At 37.7% G+C, this 24,665-nt stretch overlaps 1 pseudogene; it reads left to right on the top strand.

Moving 5' to 3' along the window:
* The first annotated feature begins 3,719 nt into the window (after positions 1 to 3,719).
* On the top strand, positions 3,720 to 6,457 carry LOC112319456 (focal adhesion kinase 1 pseudogene; annotated as a pseudogene).
* The last annotated feature ends 18,208 nt before the right edge of the window (positions 6,458 to 24,665 follow it).

Below are 24,665 nucleotides of genomic sequence, written 5' to 3'. Positions count from 1 at the left end.
CATTTCTGACTGGATCTTGTTTATGCTGTTGAGGTCCTTACTAGGGTAAGTTCTTTGGGCATCCTTGTAACCAGTGTTTTGAATTCTGCATCTGATAGATTGCTTATCTACATCTGGTTTAGTTCTTTTTCTAGAATTTTGATCTGTTCTCTCATTTGGGCCATGTTTGTCTCCTTATTTTGGCAGATGCCCTGTATTTATTTCTAAGTATTAGGAATTACTGCTATGACTCCCTGTCTTGGGAGCATTCCCTAATGTAGTAGGTGTCCTGTAGGGTCCAGGGGCACAGCCTCCCCTATCACCCAAGCTGGGACTCAAGGTGTGCCCTTCATGTGGGTTGAGTACACCCTCCTCTTGTAGTTGAGCCTTGATTGCTGTAGGCAGGCCAGTGGAAGGGATTTATCTAGGCCAATCTGCTGCAAGGACTAGCTGTGACCACTGACCACCAACCTCTGCCCTCCGTGGAGGATCATCTGTGCAGGGGTAGGGTGGTAGTTCTCCACATGGTCTGTAGCTGTCTACTGGGTGTGCAGACTCTGGAATTTCCTGGGTGGTGTAGGCCAAGGTCAGCACCTACCTGTGTTTTGCCTGGGGCCACTCTGAGCTATAAAGCAATCTGAGATGGCTGCTACATGTGCTGGGCTTAGAAGTCCAAAGCAAAGCCATGCTGTGAATCTAGGCTGCCTGCTGCTACTGCCAGGCCTGGGGTCACTTAGAAACAGGTACAGGTGCTGGGGGCTCACTGAGACTAGCTTTTGCTTCTTTGAGAGGATTTAGGAAATTGTGAAGCATGAGCCAAGACCAGCCATTCATATGTAAAAGCAGCCTGGGTGGGCCCATACTGGGTGTAATGGAGTCTCTGGAAATCTACAGGGCGGGGCAAATAGTCTCTCTGGAAGAAAGCTGTCCCCCAGCTCTCACCTCAATGCCAGACACTACAGTTTCTCCCTGTATGCCACTGATGCATTTCAAGCTGCTACCCCAGTGCTGGAGCTCCCAGAGAGTGAGTATGAATAAGTGAGCCCATGTGTGGGTTCTTTAATAGGAACTGCTTGGAACTCTAGAATTTTCTTCCACTTACTCAATCCCTGCTGGATTTTGCAGCCAGAAGTTATGGGGACTTGTCTTCCTGGCACTGGAACCCTGGGTTTGGGGATCTGATGTTGGGCTGGGACTCATTACTCCCAAGATATCCCTCCCAAATTTTTATCCACCACATGTGGGTGTGGGACGAGCCTGTTTCATGCCTCCACCCTTCCTACCAGTCTAGATGGATGTGGTTTCTTTAATTCTATAGTTGTCACACTTCCATTCAGCTTAATTTCTGACAGTTCTAAGTGATGGTTGTTCTATGGTTCAGTGGTAATTTTGATGTAGTTGTACAAGGATCCAAACTGTGTTCACCTATGCTGCCATCATGACCAGAAGCCCAACAAATTCCTCGTACTCTAGGATGTAAGACTCAGCGCCTAAAAAAGTGGCATAAGCAGTAAAATCTCAGACATTTCTCTTAGCAATATTTTTTCTTAAATTCAATTCAGGCAAGGGAAACAAAAGACAAAATGAATAAATAGGACTATGTCAAGCTAACAAGTTTTTGCACAGCAAAGGAAACCATCAACAAAATGAAAAAATAACCCACTGAATGAGAGAACATATTTGCCAATGATACTTCTGATAAGGGATTAATAGTCAAAATTTTTGAAGAATTCAATCAACTCAATACCAAAAAAACCCAAACAATCCAATTCAAAGATGAGCAAAAGACCTGAATAGATACTTCTTCAAAGATGGCCAATAGACATATTAGAAGATGCTCAACATCACTAATCATCAGATAAATGCAAATTAAAACCATAATGAGATACCACCTCACACCTCTCAGTGTCATTATCATCAATAAATCCAGAAGTGACAAATGTTGGTGAGGATGTTGAGGAAAGGGGAGCCTAGTGCACTTCTGGTAGGAATGTAGGCTGGTACAACCACTCTGGAAAACACTGTAGAGTTTCCTCAAAAATTAAAATTGGAACTACCTTATGTCCCAGTAATTCTACTTTTGGAAATAAATTGAAGAAACTCAAAACCCTGATTCGAAAGAATATATGCACTGCTAAGTTTGTAATAGCCTTATTTATAATAGCTAAGATTTGGAACCAACCCAAGTGCCCACCAGTAGATGTGTGGATAAAAAAAAACTGTACACATTCACACAAGGGGATACTACTCAGCTATAAAAATGAAGGAAATCTTACCTTTCACAACAGTATGGATGGACCTAGATTGTATTATGTTAAGTGAAATAAGGCTGTTAGAGAAGGACAAATGCCATATGATTTCATTTATTTGTGTAATCTAATAAACAAAATTAACAAACAAAATAGAAACAGGCTCATAGATAACAGAGAACAGGCTGACAGATGTCGAGGAATGGGGCATTGGGGGCTGGGTAAAATAGGTGAAAAGATTAAGAAAAAAATAAATCTCATAGATATAGACATCAGTATTATGATTACCAGAGCGGGGAGGAGGACAGGTAGAAAAGGATAAAAGGAGAAAAAATGGTGATGGGAGGAGACTTTACTTTCAGTAGTGAATAGACAATATAATATACAGATGAGGTATTATAGAATTGTACACTTGAAACCTATTTAATTAACCAATGTAACTCCAATAAATTCAATAAAAATTTATTTAAAAGTAAAAATAAATAAAAAGCTGGCATCCAGTTGAAAGAGAAATTTGTCCTGGGGACTCCTGTAAAAGGAAATAATGGAATACGACATTATATTAATTATTGGACAAATGTGGGAAATTTATATAGGTGGCCATCCAATACCACCCTATCAGAAAGGCCTTCTGGCTTATTTCACTTAAGATAATATTCTGTAGGTCAGGCAGAGAAAGACAAATATCATATGATTTCACTCATATGTGAAATCCAATGAACAGACTAAACTAACAAGCAAAATAGAGACAGACTCATAGATGGAGAGCAGGATGACAGCTAAGGGCAGGGGGAGGTTAGGGGGTGGAAAGGATTGAGCAAAATGGTAATGGGAAAACACATAAATTAAAAAATGACAATTGTGGTACCTCTAGTAGACATGCATAATCTTTCTACCATATCCAAGTCTGCTCTGTAATGGAACTTGGCCTACAGTGCACATAGAGAACCTGGAAGGCACTATACCATCTGTCTTCACCTTTCTGTTATCAGATCGGTCCAAGTTCTCTTCCTGCTATGAAAAGAGGAAAGAGAAACTAGGCATATTTCTTTTAAATCATCATTTGACAAGTTATTGTGGCCTTCTGAACTAATAGGACAGGTACCTAGCATCTAGCAAAATAATGGCAGCTGCTCTCCTGGACATTAACTTGAATCACTCACTGAATTGGAATACCAAGACATCGCTGAGTACTGGTGTAGAATGTTCCCAGGGAGCCACAGAGAGAGTGCTATAGGTCTTTCATTAATTTGAAAGCAACAGTGAGCCAACCACTTGGGCCAGTATTATCAGGAATGGAGATGCTACTGAAGTGACAGGCATCATTCAGAAGATAGTGCACAGTCACAAAGTAAAGCACATGCCTGCTACAGGTTTTAGCTCAGTCACCTGTGGTCAGAGGAAGTCCACTGGCTATACCTAGACATGGGCATCTCCAGCCTGAAGGAAAAGTAGGAGCTCACACACCTGCTGGAGGAGTGGAAATATGAATTGAGAATTCATTATTTGATGAAATAATTTCTAAACCAGTTTACTGAAGACAAGTGAACTTCAAATTTCCTCTATCAATAATTGAAGAGTCATTATATATTAGTGATAGCTGCCCAAGTGGTCTAGGACATTGCTTTGAAATTGGGTGCCAGTGGGGAGGGAGGTGTAAGGGAGATAAATGGTAATGAGAAAAAATACAGTAAAAAATGAATTAATAAAAGAAGTCAGGTTGCAGCAATCATACTGGGAGATGCGTGGCAATACACTAAAAAAGAGGTCTAGCTATAAAGTATTAGAAAAGCATATTGGTTTGAAGCGATTTTTTCCTAGGAGTTTACTGGATTCTGTCAAGGCCAAAACTAAGAAAACTGATCCAATAAACACTTAGACAGTTTGCCACACTTAATAGAGAAGAAAGTATTCTGAAATTCTTTGCAATCCTTTGCTCAGTGCAGATTTGATAGGGAATGCTTCAAGTGTGCTCTTGGTTCAAGCTTGATTATTTCAGTGGAGCTGGCATTCTGCCCCAAGGAAGGCATCTGTTACTTATGGGCAAGGGCTGCAATCCCACACATCTGGCCAACTTCAATCAAGTGCAGAGCATTCCATATTCTAACAGTGAAGACAAGAACAGAAAAGAAATGCTACCACTAAAAATAGCAAGTGCACCTGAGCCTCTGACAGTGCCAGTACCGTCCCTAGCCATTGTCATGAATATGGCTGACTTGATAGATGGATATTGCCAGCTGGTGAATGGAGTCACACAGTCTTTTGCCATCAGACCCCAGAAAGAAAGCAAACAGGACTTGCCATCAATACCAAAGCTGGCCCACAGCCAAAAGCAGGGTGTTCAGACACACATAGTCTCTGTGTCAGAAACAGATGGCACTGCTGGGATTACACACAAAGGAGACACATCATGCCCTCAACCAGGGATTATGAGATTCAAAGAGAAAGACTAGAGCTGAGATGATGTCTTGGAGAAGGCCAACTTGGAGATGTACATTAAGGTGTTTACATGAGCCCAGAGAATCCAGCTTTGTTGGTTATAATTAAAACATGTAAAATTGTACTTTGGACAGCATGAGACAGGGATTCCTTCAAGAAGCCTTAACAATGCATCAGTTTGCACCCCCTCCAAATCGTGAAGCTGATTGGCATCATCACCGAGAACCCCATCTGTATCATCACGGAGCTGTGCCTGCTCTGAGAGCTGAGATCATTTCTGCAAGTCTGGAAGTATAGCTTGGATCTAGCATCTTTGATCCTGTATGCCTACCAATTTAGAATAACTCCTGGGTACCTGGAGAGCAAAAGATTTGTGCACAGGGACATTGCTGCTCTGAATGTTCTGGAATCCTTAAATGATTGCATAGAATTAGGAAACACTGGGTTATCCCAATATATGGAAGACAGTACTTACTACAAAGCTTCCAAAGGAAAATTGTCCATTAAATGGGTGACTCCAGAATTAATTGATCTTTGACATTTTACATCAGCTAGTGATATGAGGATGTTGGTGTATGTATGTGGAAGATACTGATGCATGGTGTGAAACCTTTTTAAGTAGTGAAGAACAGTGATGATATGTGTTGAATTGGGAATTGGGAAAGGTTGCCAGTGCCTTCAAATTTCTCTCTTACCCTTGATAGCCTTTTGGTGAAATGCTGAGCCTATGACTCAGCAGGCAGCCTAGGTTCACTGAGCTCAAAGCTCAACTCAGCACAATCCTGGAGGAGGAGAAGGTTCAGCATGAAGATCAGATGAAGACAAAGTCCAGAAAACAGGTCACAGTGTCCTGGGACTCTGGAGGGTCTGATGAAGCACTACCCAAGCCCAGAAGACCTGGTATTCTTAGTCCCAGGGCTAGTGAAGTATTTTATCTCAGCCCATAGCACATGGTACAAACCAATCATTGCCAGGTCTCTTGCTACCCTGATTCACATGGAATCACAGCTATGACTGGCAGCCTCTATCCAGGGCAGGCATCTCTTTTGGGCCAAATAGATTTGTAGAATCACAGACCACAGAAGAAATCAATGTGGCAGCCCAATGTGGAGGACTCTACAGTGCTGGGCTGACTCACCAGCAGCTGGAGATGGAGGAAGACCATCTCTGACTAGACAAAAGGAAGAGAAATTTCTGAAACCTGATGTGTAGCTCTCTTGAGGCAGCATGGACTGGGAAGACAGGAGTCCCCAGGGCCCAACTGGAAACCAACACATTTGTTGGCATGTGGGAAAACTAGATCCTGCAGCTCTGCCAACTAAGTCATGGCACTCTGGAGCACCCGGCCACCTAGGCAGCCTCACAGCCTCAGCAGCCCAGGGGACAGTTACAACAAGGACATCAAGCTTAAGCCCCAGGAAATCAGCACCCATGCCCATTGCCAACCTGGACCATGCCAATGACTGAGTATGTAACGGGCCTACTGAAGACCCTCATGGAGATGTTTAGTAAGATCCAGCCAGCCCCGCCAGAAGAGTATGTTCCCATGGTGAAGGAAGTCAACTTGGCCCTGCAGACATTGTTGGCCACTGTAGATGAGACCATCCCCACCCTGCCAGCCAGCACTCACTAAGAGCTCATCAATGAGATGAAGCTGGCCCAGAGTATGTCATGACCAGCCTCCAGCAGGAGTACAAAAGCAGATGCTGACTGCTGCGCGTGCCCTGACTGTGGATGCCAAAAACTTACTGGATGTTATTGACCGGGTGAGACTGGTGATGCTGGGGTAGGGGAGACCAATGAGCGCCCGCTGAGCCCTGTACATGCCCTCCAGCATTTCTCCGAGTCCCACCAGCAGCCAGGGACTCCCATCCTCCTCGCCAGCACTGGCAGTACCAGCACTTTGGACTGAAAGCCGGTTGAAAATCTCTCATACTAGTTTAATCACATTTTGATTTGGGTTCATTTTTTGTTTTGTTTTTTGAGTCATGGTGTTCAGAAAAGCCTGGCATTTAAAAGGTAGCATTTTTCTGAGAATGAATGAAGCTTTCAGGGATCATAAAGAATTGATGGTAGGATAGGTCTTCACAGAAATGGCCCAAACTTGCTGGGAAGCAGAGAGGATGAGAGGAGGTCCCAGAAAGCCCAGAGGGCTGGCCTCTTGCCTACCACAGAATAGTGTCCAGACTGGAATCTTTGTAGTTGTTAGAACACTCTTCACTTGCAATATGCTAATGCCACTTTACAAAGAAAGAATATAAAAGTTTTGTATTTAAAGACTTGAGTCATTTCAGAAAAAAACTACAATATTTTCGTCTTTCACTGTCATGGGTCTGTGAAGCATTTGGTTGGAAACTAGCTGTAGAACACTCTAAAAACTAAAAACCTCTCTTTTTTCACCAGAATAATGTGACTTTTTTATAGCAATGTTTTTTGGAAGCAGAAATGCTTTGTACCAGAGCGCCTCCAAACTGCATTGAGAAGAGGTTCTGGAACCATCTCTGTTTCCAGTTTTATGTAATTTATAACAAACGTTTAAAGCCATGTTGACTATTTTACAGCCACTGGAGTTAACTAACCTTTCACTGAGTCTGTCTTCCCAGCTGAGGGTTGGCAAACCATAGAGATGGGTTTTCTTCTGCTGTCCAGTCATGCCATCCATTCTGCTCAATACTTTTGAGAATTATAGCCTTCCTTTAGTTTCTTGGGGATATAAATTATTCTAAGGAAGAGCATAATGAACTGTACAGTTATTTTGACCTATTAAAAAGGTGTTACCAGAAAAAAAGGAAAAGAAGAGAAACAAATAGAGAATTTTTCCCCGAGGAGATGAAATAAAACAGCATGTATATTTCATGGGATGATGGAATTGCTCTGTCATTCTATGTAGAAATATCTGGTAACACAGTTTATCTAATGAGTGGTTCATATTAGATGTAGCTCTCGCATTGTCATCACAGACATGTACAACATTGCCTGACTCAACTACGTGTACTTTAGAGGAAGTATTGGTTTGACGGGATGTTTCTCCATGATTTCAAGTAGAGCTATATGATTTTATTCCCTTTTAATTCAAGTGCTTGCTGTTCGGGAACCTCTGGGCACCATAAAGCAGAAGCTATAGTAGCAGCTTTCTGTTTTCCAACCTTGTTTCTCATTTCATCTGAATCTCTTGAATAAATAAGCCCTGAACCACTGTGGATTTATAATAAAAAAAATTGTCTTCTTTCCTGTTACTTTCAAAGCCAGTTCCATCCCTAAGGAATATGGTGTTTGATTTCCCACATATTTTTAGATTAAAATGCACTAGATCTCCCACGAATCTTGTGCCGTGATTATACTTCGCTCTCACTGGAATCTTAAATCTCTCCCTTTTCACTGATACCTTCCACATTGTCTTCACATATGCACAATTTTTCCACTTACCCTGAAAATATTTTGAAGTATCTTCCTCTTCTATTAACCCCCTTCTATGCTTCCCCTTAGTTTTAGTTCTCAAATTCACAATTTCTATGTACTACTTATATTTAAATTTTTTTACTTATTGATTTGAGAGGTGGGGGTGGTGAGGATGAGAGAGAGATTTGTTGTTCTACTTATTTATGCATTCATTGCTTAAGCCTTACATGTGCCCTGAACACAGATCAAACCCTCAACCTTGTCATATCAGGGTGACGCTCTCACCAACTGAGCTACCTGGCCAGGACATGACTTACATTTTCTCACCATCCATTACTTACCAGGTCTTTGTAATTCTGCTTTTATGATGTATAAAATTACCAAAGATACATTTCATGTCAAATTAAGTGACTTTCTCCCTCAAAATTTACTCTGACTCTATTTTTTTTGTGCTCCAAAACAGCCTACATATTGTTACCACCTGACTCCTCAAAAATGCAAATTTAATTCTGTTATTTCCATAGTGAGAAATAGCCATGTCTTCCACTACTTTCACCTGACACAAACAGCCCTCCCCAGTCCAAGCTCACCATTAAAGCCAGATCGAATGGTTTATGCATTTACAGACTTGGTAGGTGTGCTAAATTGTCTTCTGATAAGTGTTGTAACAGTATTCCCTTAAAAATATGTCTCCCAAAGAAACGAACTGGCAAGCCATGAAAAAGACATGGAGGCATTTTAAATGCACATTACTAGATGCAGAAGCCAATCTGAAAAGCCTATATTCTGTATGATTCCAACCACATGGCATTCTGAAAAAGGCAGAATGTGGAAACAGAAAAGATCAGTCCGTGGCTGCCAGGGGTGTGGAGGAGGGAGAGGTGAATAGGCAGAGCACAGAGGACTTTTAGCACAATGAGAGTGATTTGTCTGATAATGGTAGATACACGTCATCATACATTTGTCAAAACCCACATCATGCACAACACCAAGAATAAACCCAGAAGTAAACTGCAGACCTTGGGTGATAATAATGTGTCAGTGCGGGTTTATCTGTTGGTAGAGTGGAGCCACTCTGGTGCAGGATATCGATAGTGGGGGAGGTCGTGTGCATTTAAGGGGCAGGGGGTGTATGGGAGCTCTACTTTCTGTTCAGTTTTCCTCTGACTGAAACTTTTCTAAAAACTAAAGTGTGTTTTAAGTGTTTCCCCAAAGCCTCACCCTAGAATATATAATGAAACTTTAACATGTTTGCCCACAGGGGAGGTGAAAATTGTACTAGTTTGTGTGTTCTCTGTGTGGCTGGCACATTGTTGATATACACTGTGGTGGGCGTGGTTATGAATAAGGCATTCAGATTGTATAAATAAACACTCACGTGTAGCACTCCTTTAGGTTCTTGACAGAGGACCTACAGGGACCTCCCCACTGCTTAGTTTCCTGATATGGGAGATCTGGCTCTGGTCTGACCACCGTCTTCCCTCCATTCCATAGCTCACAATACAGATGCAATATCCTACAACTTCTAACTGCTGGGATCTTCCTGCTCTGCAATAGAGTACCGGCAAGTTGACTGAAGTCACATTCTTTATTGCCACCTTAACCCCTGGAAGATTACATAGGTTTACCCTGGTAAGTTGTGAGGGTGAAGGCTCATTTTCACTCACAGGTGGTCGTTCCTGTAGTTATCTGTGGCACCTTTGTCTTTCCCCCTCTGTCCACACTGCTTAACAGAATTGGACAGGCATTAGACCCAACCAAGTGGAATGGGGGACATTCAGAAAATTGTCAACTTTGTAAGTGGTTTTTCTTATGGTATGCCTCCTTTGGCTTCAGGGGGAAGAATATCCTCCATCCCTCTTCCTGAAAGAAGTAAGGCCAGGGCATACTGCCTCTCAAAGGTGAATTTAGTGGCTCATATAAAACTTCCTGAAGGCAGTGAATGTTAAGACAAGAACCAGAAGCTAAATAGTGTTCAGGAGAGGGACAAGAATGTGCAAGTAGTAAAGAGATGAAAGAAAGCATAAGATATTACCCCATAGCTAGGATCGAAAGTCCCACTCTCTCCAAACCCCTAGCTCTCTGCCCCTGACACAAAGTAGGCATCTTACCAATGTATATTGATATCAACTATTCACCCTATAGGAAGGTTTCCTGGGTACAGGGCTGGTTGTTCCTGGTATCCTAAAGTGTTCATTCAGATAGTTAACTATGATCACAGCATTCCTGATGATACTTTTTGTGGATACCTTCTGTAGTAGGCTGAATCATGGCTCCTCCCTGAGATGTTCACTTTCTAATCCCAGAAATGTGTTAGTAAGTAACTTATATGGTAATAAAGACTCTGTGGATGTGATTAAATTAAGCTTCTTGAGATGGGGAGATTATCCTGGTGGGTCCAATGTAATCACAGAATCTTTTTAAGTGAGATGTAGGAAGGTTAGAGTCAGAGGAGGTGTGGTGAGCATGAATGCAGACATTGAGTGATGCACCCATGAGCCAATAGCAATAGCACGAGAAGCTGCAAAAAGCAAAACATGTGTTTTACACTAGCACTTCCAAGAGGAGCACAGACCTGCTAGTACTCAGACTCTTACCCACTGAGACTCCTGTTGGACTCATGCCCTCCAGAACTGTAAGATAATACATTTGCGTTATTATAATTTGTTGCAGCAACCAAAGAAAACCAAAGCACTTTTCATGCCCCTTGCCCCCAAGACATCTCCTTTATGTTTCAAATGTTTCTTTTTCCTTCCTCTCTTCCTTCCCTCACTTTAAGGGTCAATTCTTCCTACAGCTTGCTTCTTTCCTGTCTCAAGAAATATTTAAGCTGATGATTTTATCAATGTGACATTTAAATTCTACAGCTCTTTCCCACACTTCACAGTTTTCACCGGCTGCATGGTCCCATTTCTGCCTGCTTGCCTTCTTCACCTGGAACCTCAATTTTGGCTGGGCTCAATTTTACTGCTCAGTATTAGTAGACAAAACTGACAGAGGGGTTTGCTTGTTTTGTTATATTTGGGTTCTGTTGTTTGGTTTTGTTTTTGTTCCAGAGTTTCCAGCAAGTGAAACACTTTTGCACAGTATCTCTCTCGCAATGAAAACTAGACACACATCTCTTTTATCAGCAATAATGAGGAAGAGGCAAGATCTATCTTTAATGTGAAGTAAAAATCTGAAATGGATCTTCAGAGGGTAGCCCTTTCTTTCAAAATCCAAGTGGTCTGAGTCAAAAAATAAATAGATTCAGAATCAAGTTTGTACGAGGCAACTCAGTGAGAAAAATAATAACCTTGTCAGAAGTAGAAGCTTAAGACCAAATTGTATTTTAAATCTCTACTATACTTGTCTTTTCTTGTATTAAGACTTAGAAACCACTGTAGGTAAAATATTTTTTCTGATGACTTCATAGCCCTTGTTTTCCTTTTCTAATCAACAAATATAGCAATGGGAAAATTTTAGAGTTGATGGGAATAAATGTTCCATCAGTGAAAAGATTATATCTACAATGTCAACAGATATCATCAAAATCTTCTTAAATGGGCACCCACTCATTGTTACCCAAAGTCACCTTTGTGTTGGAGTACAATAAAAACTATAATGTTCTTCCTTACTTTAACTGAAATTCTATATCACATGACACATGTTTCTTGATTAATCAATTATTTTAAAGATATATCTAACTAAAAATAACTACATAACTATACACATATTTTTTGTGTGTGTATTGAATTAACAGAGGATCAAAGACATGCAAATAAATGCTTTGGAAGTGCTCTCTGATGTCTAAAGTAACTCAGATGCCAGCTGGGGCCTCCTGCCCTTCAGAAATGTGCTTCAACTTGGCCCAAATCCCAAATCCATAGCCAGTGACAGTCCAGAGCCCTCCCACAATTTTTAGGGCATCCTAATTGAACTCTCATTCTCAAGAAAAAGAGGCCATAGTACAAAACATTAGGGCTTCCGTCTTCCTCTTGCACTGCCCTTGATTATTTTTTTTCTTTTTTCTTGCCCTTTCCTCCTGGTCCAATCAAAATGTCCCTCCCCTGGCCTCTCACAAGGACAAGCCCGAGCTGCACTGTGATCCAGTATTCAGCATGATACACTTGTGGAGTCATTTCCTCATAACAAGCATGGTACTGTCCTTGAAAGGAACCCAGGAGGGCACACTTGATGCCACCTTTTGCACACACACACATACAATGGTGAATCAATCATATATCTATCAATTAGGATGGACATTTACCTTTACATTTCCCTCTGTCTCATTGCTATTATAAGCAAAAACAGATATCTCAAGCCTCAGCTGTGGCATCCATTGAAGATGACTCACAGTGGTGCACAGCACCAGCGGGGATTCAGAAGGCCTGGCCCCACCATGTTCTTGCCTAGATTTTCACCTTGATCATGTAGCCTCTCAGAGTCTCAGAACTTCATAAAGTTACCAGAAGGGTGAAATTATCTCTTGTGTGTGGAAATAATGGGTAAAATGCACAGTACTGTACAGGTGTCTGTTGTGATTATTCCTGTGATGTTCATTTAAAGTAACAAATAGGCCATGTGTCATTGAACACAGTTGTAAGAAGACTCACAGTTTGCACTTGATAAGCTTCCCAGATTTAGCAACATCTTGGCTGCATGTCTGGCCAGGAAACTGTAAAGATCTGTTTTCTGGGGAGAGACTGAAAACTTCCTTCTCTCTTAAGGGCTCAAATTCATGTGCCTGTCCTTTCTGGTTTTGGGTTTTTTTGTTTTTTTGTTTTTAACAAGTCCACCCCCAGTCCAGATGGTGTACGGAAGTACAGTGGCAGGACAAAATAACAAACAACAGCAATTACATTTTTTTTCAAATATTCATCCATTTGTATGCAATTCAGAAGACTGGAAAATGTTTGAGTATAGCTTCAAGGATAAACAAGATCAGCAAAATATAGGATATCAATGATTCAGATGCAGGGAATAGTGAAGTGACATTTATTTATGCAGGGTTGGAATAAACAGTTATATTTTTTAGTCAGTTCTCCAACTCTCTTCAGCAAAGACCCACAGGAGGAAGGTGAGAGGGCGACAGCACCCACTGAGTCAGGAAGAGTGCCAGCCTCAGGAGGGGCAACCCCAGTGGGCACGAAGGATGAAGACAGCTGACACAGAAAGTCCAAAAGCAGTTACTTATTTTTGCCCCCCGATTGTTTCTGCATGCATTTAGTAGCCAGACAATCATCTGGATAGTGACAGTCATCTCTGTCCTTTACTTCTCTGTCTCCTGAGGTCATCAGTGACCTCCTAGTTGCAAAACAAAACAGCTTTACCTCCATTTTCTCCCTTTTTTCATTCCTCCGTAACTGTAACACTGACAGCCATTCCTTTGTGACTTTCTCTTTCCCACTGGCCTCCAGGCCAGCCCTCTCCTGATTGTCTCCCTGTCTCTTACATCTCCTGCTCTGGTGCCTCATTTCAGGCCCATATTACAGTGTGAGGTGGTGCCAAGGAATTTGCAACAGTTCTTTTCTTCCTCTCATAACCCTTAGCTAACTCATGGTTTCAGTTATCAGCTCTATTGCTCTCAAACTCTATAGCTTCATCCTAATGTTCCCATCCTATTTTGACCAGTTTCAACTATATCTGTAACTGGATGTTTTATCTTTAAAATTTAAACTCATCCTCTTTTTCCTGAACCTCCTGCTCCAACTTCTCTGATTTTGTTAATAGTACTATTTTCCCCAGTCCAGCTGCCTTCCCTACGCATCCCCCACCCACTCCCTCATCCCCCCTCAACTAACATTTACATTTTAATTTCATCTAGGTCTCACTCCAACTTTCCCTCCCTCCTTCCTTTCCCTCCCCTCTCCCTTTCTCTCTCCCTCCCTCTTCCTGTCTTGCCCATCTTCTCTCATTAGCTAACTGGATACCAAGAGTTGTCAATTTTACTAGCCCAGGGGACATATCAGTGAAAATATTACTACATGGAATATCTGAGATTTTCCTGCCTATGTTCTCCTCTAGGACTTTTATGGTATCATAACTTATATTTAAGTCTTTCACCCACTTTGAATTTATTTTTGTGTATGGCATAAGTTGGTGATTGAGTTTCATTTTTTTACATGTAGCTGTCCAAACCTCCCAACATGATTTTTTGAAGAGGCTATTTTTACACCATTTTATGCTTCTGCACCCTTTGTCGAATATTAATCAACCATAGAGACTCAGGGACATAAAGGAAAGAATAAACAAATGGGACCTCATCAAAATAAAAAGCTTCTACACAGCTAAAGAAATTGGCAGTAAAATGAAAAAGGAACCAACTCTACAGGAAAATATATTTGCAAATGATACCTCGGAAAAGGGTTTGATCTCCAAAATATATAAAGAACTCACAAGACTCCACTCCAGGAAGACAAACAACCCAATTAAAAAATGGGCAAAGAACCTGAACAGACACTTCTCCAAGGCGGATATACAGAGGGCCCAGAGACATATGAAAAGATGCTCAGCATCACTAGCCATCAGAGAGATGCAAAGTAAAACCACAATGAGATACCACTTCACACTGGTGAGAATGGCCATCATAAACAAATCAACAAACAACAAGTACTGGAAAGGTTGTGGAGAAATCGGAACCCTAGTACACTGTTTGTGGGAATACAGACTAGTGCAGACACTGTGGAAAACAATGTGGAATTTACTCAGAAAACTAGAAATCAAACTGCCTTGTGACCCAGCACTACCACTGTTGGGATTAGACCCTAAGAATCTTGAAACACCAGTTCAAAAGAACCTATGCACCCCAATGTTCACAGCAGCACTATTTACAATAGCCAAGTGCTGGAAGAAACGTTAAGTGACCATCAGTATATGAATGGATCAAAAAACTGTGGTACATTTACACAATGCAATACTATGCAGCAGAAAGAAAGAAGGAGCTCCTACCCTTCGTGACAGCATGGATGGAACTGGAGAGCATTATACTAAGTGAAATAAGCCAGGCAGTGAAAGACAAATATCCTACAATCTCACCTATGGTGGAACCTAATCAACAGAAGAAATGAGCGAGCAAAATATAACCAGAGACTTTGAAGTAAAGAACAGTCTAACAGTAACCAGAGAGGAGAAGAGAGAGGGATAATGGAGGAAAGAAGGGGAAGGGCCATCAAGGAATATGTATAAAGGACACATGGACAAAGCCAAAGGGGTAGGTTTGAGGGTGGCAGGTAGGGATGGGAAAGGCATGGGAGAGTAGTGGGGTGAAAATGGAGACAACTGTACTTAAACAAACAAAAAAAATTTACTAGCTCAGTTTCTTTAACTGTTTTATTTCTCCATTTAACCTGCCATTATCCCAGATCAGGTTTACTAACTCTATTTTTTTCTTTTTTATTATAAAATATTTCAAACTTAAATAAAAATGTAAATATAAAGATAAGAAATAGCAGTGAAAAATAACCAAGTCTTTCAAATATTGTTTTATATTTTAATACACAAAACATCACAATTATCCCCTTGTCTTTATAACCATCACTACTATACATTCCCCTCCCTGCTTTCTCCAAAGTTACAACTATTCTGAAATTGGAAAATATCTTTTTCATCCATTTCTATAATATTAATAAACATAAATACATTAATAATATATAGTATTTTTGTGTAGACATTTTAAAATTTGATGAATGGTATACTACACATATCTTTCTTCAACTATTTTTTATCACTTAATGTGCTTTTGAGATTAATCCATGATGATTCAGTTATTTTAATTAGTGTATCAATTTCACGGAATGATCTTCCCATAATTTATCTATTTCTTTATTGATTTATCTTTTTAGCAGTTTTTTATTAATATAATGTATATTGAATAACACAATTCCTGTATATCTGCTAAAATTTCTTTAAGTTATATATCCAGAAATAGAATTACTGAGCATGTGCATCTTTCACTTTACTAGAAATTATTGCCAAATTTCTCTCTAAAGTGATTTATCCATCACCACCACCACAAAGAGATCCTACTCCCACATATTCTTGTCAACACTTGACACTATCAGTATTTTTAATTTTTGCCAATTTGATGAATGCAAAACTGTATCTCATTGTTGCTCCAAATTACGTTTGTATGGATCCTGGGGAGATTAATCTTTTCAAGTATTTATTGTCTATTTAAACTTTCTTTTCCATATATAGGCCATACTTATTATTTCCTTATTTTTATTTTGAGATATTTTGTTATTCTCAATTTATTTATAGGATTCCTTAAATATTCTGTATATCATTATTCTTTGGTTATATGCAAATACATTTTTATAGTTTATGTTATTTTTAAAATGGCAAATGGAATCCTTTGTTGCATAAAAAAATAATAACTTTAGTGATGCCAGATTTCTAAGTTTTTCTTTATTTTTAGAGATTTTGAATTGTATTTAAAACATATTTCTCTGTCTTGAAATATCCTTCCCTATTTTTTTAAACAACCTTTAATTTTTTGCTATTCTTTAGCACTGTTTGGTAATTACATCTTTGTCATATGATATGTGTATGGTGTGATAGGTCTTGACATCTAGATTTATATACCTTTCTGTTGTATTTTCTTCTTTAAGATTTCTCTATTCTTGAAGCATTGGTAAAGCACTTTCTCTGGTTATCAGGTGTAAAATTTATAATTAATTTGCTAAGTTCCTGAAGCAAACTAGTTAGATTCTTACTGGTACTGCATTAAATTTATGAAACATTTCAGCAATAGTCGGCATCTTTACAGTTTTGAATCTTCACACCTACAAACATGGCACATTCCTCTGTGTGTTTAGATCTTCATTAACTCTCACAATAATGGTTTGTGGCTTTATATGTAATAAAGTATGATGTTTTGTCATCATTCATTAGGTTTATCCCTATTTGATGTTTTAGATGTTATTGTAAATTATATTGGTTCTGTAAATTTATTTTTCAAAATTTGTTTATTAGTGATATACAGAAATACAATTAATTCTTGTATTTTAACCTTGTACACACTGGTTTTTGTAAATTCATTTATTAATTCTGATAGCTTCTCTTTAGGCACAGATTATTTGTAATCTGCAAATAATGGTCTTTCGCCCCTTCTTTTCTAATTGTTATATTTATCTTGCATTACAGTAATGGCTAAGATCTCCAGTATAATATTGAAGTGAACTAATAATAACAGATAAGTTTGTCTCACCTTGAATTCAAGAAGGAGGCTTTCCATAATTCATCATTAAACATGAAGTTTTCTAGTGGTATTATTTGTAGTTATTGCTTTTTCATAGCAATTTTCCTTCTATTCTTGATTTACCAAGAATTTTTATCATGAATGAGTGTTGAAGTTTATCAAGTGCTTTTTCTTCAGCTATCAAACTGATCATATTCTCCTTTTGTCAGTCAAGGTGATAAACTACATTAATTATCAAATGGTAAAGCCACCTTGTATTCCCAAAGTGAGTGTTATTTGGGATTGTTGACTTATCTTTATCTATATATCTGTATTAAATTTACTAATATTATAGTTCAGATTTTTGCATCTAATGTTATGGCATGGATTAGCCTTTACTTTTATTTTATTGTAATGTCGTTGCCAGATTTTACTATCAAGTTTATTCTGGCTTCATTAAAAAAACCAAAAAGGCATGTGTTCTTTTTTTCTGTGTTCTGAAAGAGCTTGTGTATGATGATGTGTTTTTTTTTCCTTAAATATATGGAGTAATTCATCTGTAAAGCCATCTGGTTTTGGAGTTTCCCTTATGAAGTGGTTTTAAATGATTTAATATATTTAGTATTAAATAACCTCTAAAATGTTTCTATTTCTTCTCTTTTCCTAGAATTTTTTTTCCATTTCATCTAAATTATTAAATTAATTGCCATGAAGTTGTTCACATCTTCCCATTATCTTTCTAATACAATTTCTATCTGGAAAACTGTCCAATTTTTCTTTCCTGATATAATAATTGGTGATGTTTGTTTCTTGTTGATATCTTCAAAAATTAACTTTAGGTTATGTTTAATTTCTTTATTTTATGTTTTTTATTCTTGTGATGTCTGCTGTTATTTTTATTTACCTCTTTCTGCTTTCTTTGGGTTTGTTTGTATGGTTTCTTTTTTCTTAACTTACTATGATAGATGCTTAATTAACTCATTTTTTAGTCTATATTCTTTCTAGAAATACATTTAAAATTATAAATTTCCCTGTACTTATTGATTGCTCTATATCCCACAGTTTGAAAATCTTTTATTTCAAATACTTTCTATATTCAGTTTTTATTTTTTGTTCTTCGGTTGTTCATAAGTGTATAATTTTTATATTTTATTTTTTATTTTCTTATTCTTGTTCAATTCTCCTTGTCCCCATTTCCCCCCATTACTATCCCCTGCCCTGCCGACACCCCACCTCCCACATTCAATCCTCACCACACCCCGCCTTGTCTTTGTCCTCGGGTCCTTTGTAACTGTTTCTTGACTTAACTCTTCCCCTTCTTTCCCCTAGTACCTACCCCTCCCATCTAGTTACTGTCAGTTTATTCTTTATTTACATGTTTCTGGTTATATTTTGCTCACTCATTTGTTTTGTAGATTAGGTTCCACCATAGGTGAGATTGTAGGATATTTGTCTTTCCCTGCCTGGCTTATTTCACTTAGCATAATGCTCTCCAGTTCCATCCATGCTGTCACGAAGGGTAGGAGCTCCTTCTTTCTTTCTGCTGCATAGTATTGCATTGTGTAAATGTACCACAGTTTTTTGATCCATTCATTTACTGATTGGCACTTACGTTCCTTCCAGCACTTGGCTATTGTAAATAGTGCTGCCGTGAACATTGGGGTGCATAGGTTCTTTTGGATTGGTGTTTCAGGATTCTTAGGGTCTAATCCCAGCAGTGGTGTTGCTGGGTCAAAAGGCAGTTCCATTTTCAGTTTTCTGAGTAAATTTCATACTGTTTTCCACAGTGGCTGCACCAGTCTGCATTCGCACCAACAATGTACTAGAGTTCCTTTGCACATTTTTTAATTGGGTTGTCTGTCTTCCTGAAGTGGAGTCATGTGAGTTTTTTATATATTTTGGAGATCAAACCCTTTTCCGAGGTATCATTGGCAAATATATTTTCCCATACAGTTGGTTCCCTTTTCATTTTGTTGATGTTTTCTTTAGCTGTGCAGAAGCTTTTGAATTGAATGAAGTCCCATTTGTTTATTCTATCCTTTATATCCCTGCTCTAGGGGACATATTGATGAAAATATTGCGGCATAGAATATCTGAAATTTTCCTGCCTATGTTCTCCTCTAGGACTATTATGGTGTCACAACTTATATTTAAGTCTTTTATCCATCTTGAGTTTATTCTGATATATGGTGTAAGTAGGTGGTCAGGTTTCTTTTTTTTTTTTTTTTTGCATGTGACTGTCCAGATCTCCCAACACCATTTGTTGAAGGGTCTCTTTTTACTCCATTTTATGCTTCTGCACCCTTTGTGGGATATTAATTGACCATAGAGACATGGGGTTATTTCTGGGCACTTTATTCCATTCCATTGATCTGTGAGTCTGTTCTTATGACAGTACCAGACTGTTTTGATGATTGTGGTCTTATAATATTGTTTGATGTCAGGTATTGTGATCCCTCCTACTTCCTACTTTCTTCTCCTTTCTCAAATTTGCTGAGACTATTTGGGGTCATTTGTGGTTCCATATAAATTTTTGAAATGTTTGTTCTATATCTGTAAAATATGTCATTGGTATTTTAATAGAGATTGTGTTGTAAACAGCTTGATTATTCTTAATTGTTTTGACATCAGTTTCTAGCTTAATTATTCTGTGGTTAAAGAACATGCTATAAATTATTTCATTTTTTTCCAAAAAATTATTAAGGCTTCCTTTCTGTCCCAGATATAGTCATCGTTAGTATAAATATATACATACTTGAAAAAGACTTTTCTGTCATGATTTTGTGCAGTTTAGCAATTGTGTTGTTCATATTTTCCAGTTCTTCAATGAATTTTATATGTTTATTTAAACTCAAATTTTAGATTTTTTTTTTTTGGAAGAAGACAAGCTTTACTATTTACAGTTTATATTTGAGTTGCACAAGTTATCTTGCCCCCTAGATGTTTTGTAATTCCTATATTCATTTCCCTATTCAATCTTGGCTGCCACACTGAGAGAGAAAAATGCAGATACTTTTTTCTTGCATTTATAGGGAAAACTTAGTAACAAACAGTAATTGTTCCAGGTCTGTCAAATAGATGCATTTGAATTTGTTTCTGCTTATTTGGTCAGCTATTGAGAGAGATATGTTATTATCACATTATAATTGTGGATTTATAATAACTCTCCTTTGTTTATAAATATTTGATTTTTATATTTTTAAGTTACCTATTGGTATATACATATTCAGAAATCTGTTACCTTCACTGTGGATTGAACATAATTATTATGAAATATTCCTATTTATTGCTAGGTTTTCCTTAGCTTTCTATAACAGTTATTACTATGGCTATAAAAACTATCTTTTGGTTAGGGTTTGCATAGATTATATTTTTCCATTATTTTCTCCCAACATTTTTATTTTCTATATTTAGGATATGTTTCTTTTAAGAAGATTATATTCAATTTGATTTTTGTAACCTGTCTAACAATCTTAGTTTCAAATTGGATTACATAGCCCCAGTAAGCTTAATGACTTACAACTCTATTTGTGTTTAAAACCTAAAATGTTTGCCCTATTTACACCTCTCCCATTTTATATTTCTTTTTCTGCTTTACTTTCTCTTCTATTTTGTTAAGTAAGTGCCTTTATTATTTAATTTTTCACTCTAAACTAGTTTACAATATGTTCTTTTTCTGTTCATTTAATAGTTGTCTTATAACTTAAAATATAGTATTTTACTTAATAAAATCTTATGCAAATTATTACTTGATCACTTCCAACATAATGCCAGTTTTAGACCACATCAACTCCATTTATCCTCTTATATCTTTGTGTTATTGTTGTAATACTGTTTAATTTCACATACATTTTTCCAGTTTTATTGAGAAATAATTAAGATACATTTTTATATAAGTTTAAGGTATACAGCATGATGGTTTGATTTGCAGATTGGTATATGATTACTGCAATAGGTTTAGTTATCATAAGTCATCTCATATAGATACAATAAAAGAAAAAATTCTTGTGATGAGAGTTCTTAGGATCTACTCTCTTAATGACTTTTCTATATCATACAATAGTTCAACTATAATCTTTATGTTGTACATTATATCCGTAGTATTTATTTATCTTTTAACTGAAAGTTTGTACCTTTTTACCACCTCCTCCAATTCTCCCTCCCTCCACCTTCCACTTCTGGTAAGCACAAATCTGATCTTTTATTCTCTGACTTTGGTGTTTTGTTTTATTTTAGATTCCATATATCAGTGAGCTCATATGGTATTTGTCTTTCTCTGTATGATTTATTTCACTTAGCATAATACCTTAAGGTCCATCTATGTTGTTGCAAAATGGTAGGATTTCCTCATTTTTATGGGTGAATAATAGTTGATTATTTATATATACCACAATTTCTTTGTCCATTCATCCATCAGTGGACACTTAGGTTGTTTCCATGTCTTGGTCATTGTAAATAATGCTTCAGCAAACATGAGGATACAGATAGGTTTTCAAGTTAGTGCTTTTGTTTCCTTTGAATGTATTCCCAGAAGTGGAATTGCTAGATCATATGGCAGATCTATATTTAAGTTTTTGAGAAAACCTTATACTCTTTTCCATAGTGGTTGTACCAATTTACAGCCTATGAATTCCACAAGATTTCCCTTTTTCCCTCATATCCATGTCAGTTTTTTTATCTCCTGTCTGTTTTACAATGGCCATTTTAACAGGCATCAGGTGATATGTCCTTGTAGTTTTAATTCTTCTTTTGCTAATGACTAGTTATGCTAACCATCTTTTCATGTACCTGTAGGCCATTTGTATATCTTCTTTGGAAAAATGTCTAATTCAGGTCTTTGGCCACTTATTAATTGGATGACGATGATGATGATTTTGCTATTGAGTGGTGTAAAATCTTTATATATTTTGGCTATTAACCTCTTATCTGATGTATGGTTTGCAAGGATTTGTTTTCCATTTCATAATTTGTATTTTCATTGTTTCTTTTGCTGTGCCATACTTATTTTAAATACCCAAGAGAGCATCTATTTTTCGTATAATGTATAATCATTTTTATTTGCATACATTTTTTTCTTTTTCAGGGCTCTTTATTCATAATTATGTTTCTGTCTGACATCATTTTATTTCCATAGAACCCCTCTTATTTTAGTGTATGTCTGGTGGTGAAAGGTTGTCTCACTTTGTTTTTTTAAAAAATACGGTCATCATTTAACAAATGTTTTCTCTGGTTATAAAATTAAAAGTTGGCAGTGTTCTCTCATGACTTTAATAATGTCATTGTATTTTTCCCTGGCATCTATATGGTTTGTTGGAAAATCCAATTTTAAGTCTTATAATTCTTCTCTAAAGTTAATGTTCTGAGTGTTCAAGATTTCTCTTTGTCTTTGATTTTCATCATTTTGACTAATGTTCTTACATGTGGAGTTCTATGTATTTATCCTGCTTCAGGCTTTCAGAGTGTCTTGATTCTGTTAATTTTTTTTATCAGCACTGGAAAATATTGGTCATTATATCTTCAAAGAATGCTCAACCATGTTTTCTCTCTTCTCTTTTAGGACTCCAAACACAAACATTATTTTATGTTATTTTGTATTGTTGTTCAAGTACAGTTGTCTCCATTTCCCCTCCCAATTACTGCCCTCCCTCCTCACCCATCCCTACCTCCCACCATTGATCATACCACCCTTTGGCTTTGCGCATGTGTCCTTTATACATGTTCCTTGATGACCCTTCCCACTTTTCTGACCATTATCCCCTCCCCCCTTTCCTCTGGTTAGTGTCAGTTTTTTATTTATTTCAATGTCTCTGGTTATATTTTGCTTGCTTGTTTGTTTTGTTGATGAGGTTCCACTTATAGGTGAGATAATATAGTATTTGTCTTTCACTGCCTGGCTTATTTCACTTAGCATAATGCTCTCCAGTTCCATCCATGCTGTCACGAAGGGTAGGAGCTCCTTCTTTCTTTCTGCTGCGTAGTATTCTATTGTGTAAATGTACCACAGTTTTTTGATTCACTCATTTACTGATGGTCACTTAACGTTTCTTCCAGCACTTGGCTATTGTAAATAGTGTTGCTATGAACATTGGGGTGCACAGGTTCTTTTGAATTGGTGTTTCAGGGTTCATAGGGTATAATTCCAGCAGTGGAATTGCCGGGTCACAAGGCAGTTTGATTTCTAGTTTTCTGAGTAGATTCCATACTGTTTTCCACAGCGACTGCACCAGTCTTTATAAAATGCATTTTCAAACCAGTTTCTCCTGGCTTCTGACTTGCCTTTTCATTCTTTAACAGTAACTTTCAAAGAACAGGAATTTTTTTTAATTGTTTATTGTTTTTTTCCCATTACCATTTAGTCCCCTCACATTCCTGTCCTCCACTGCAATCACCACAAGATTGTCCATGTTCATGAGTCCTTTTTCCTTTTTACTCAATCCCTCCACCCCATCCTCTGCCACCTTAGCTGTCATCCTGCTCTCCATCTATGAGTCTGTCTTTATTTTGCTTATTAGTTCAATTTGTTCATTAGACTCCACATATGAGTGAAATCATATCGTATTTGTCTTTCCCTGACTGGCTAATTTCACTTAGCATAATGTTCTTCAGGTCAATCCATATTGTCACAAAGGGTAAAATTTTCTTCTTTTTTATGGCCAAGTAGTATTTCCTTGTGTAAATATTCATGGTTGTTTTATCCACTCATCCACTGATGGACACTTGGGCAACTTCCATATCTTGGCAATTGTAAATAATGCTTCAATGAACATAGGGGTGCTTATATTCTTTCAAATTAGTGTTTTGGTGCACTAGGTTTCCCTTTTCTCCACATCCTCACTAGCACTTGTTGATTGTTGATTTATTCATGATGACCAATCTATCAAGTGTGAGGTGATATCTCAATGTGGTTTTAATTTGTATCTTTCTGATAGCTAGTGATGTTGAGCATCTTTTCATATGTCTATGGGTCCTCTGTATGTCCTCCTTGGAGAAGTGTCTATTCAGACCCTTTGCTCATTTTTTAATTGGATTGTTTGTCTTCCTGGAGTTGAGTCACATGAGTTCTGTATATATTTTGGAGACCAAACCCTTGTCCAATGTATCATTGGCAAATATGTTCTCCCATACAGTCAATTCCCTTTTTATTTTGATGATGGTTTCTTTTGCCATGCAGGAGCTTTTCATTTATTTTTTTCCTTTGTTTCCCTTGCCCTAGGAGATATATCAGCAAAAATATTGCTATGCGAGATATCTGAAATTTTCCTGACTACATTTTCCTCTAGGACTTTTATGGTGTCACAATTTATATTTAAGTCTTTTATCCATTTTGAGTTTATTCTTCTGTATGGTATAAGTTGATCGTCTAGTCTCATTTTTTTTAATATGTACCAGTCCAGTTCTCCCAACACCATTTATTGAAGTGGATATCTTTACTCTATTGT

The sequence above is a fragment of the Desmodus rotundus genome, chromosome 4 (genome assembly GCF_022682495.2).
Source record: "Desmodus rotundus isolate HL8 chromosome 4, HLdesRot8A.1, whole genome shotgun sequence".
Classification (NCBI taxonomy): domain Eukaryota; kingdom Metazoa; phylum Chordata; class Mammalia; order Chiroptera; family Phyllostomidae; genus Desmodus; species Desmodus rotundus.
Note: the sequence above shows the minus strand (reverse complement) of the source record. Positions and strands in the feature narration are given on the sequence as shown.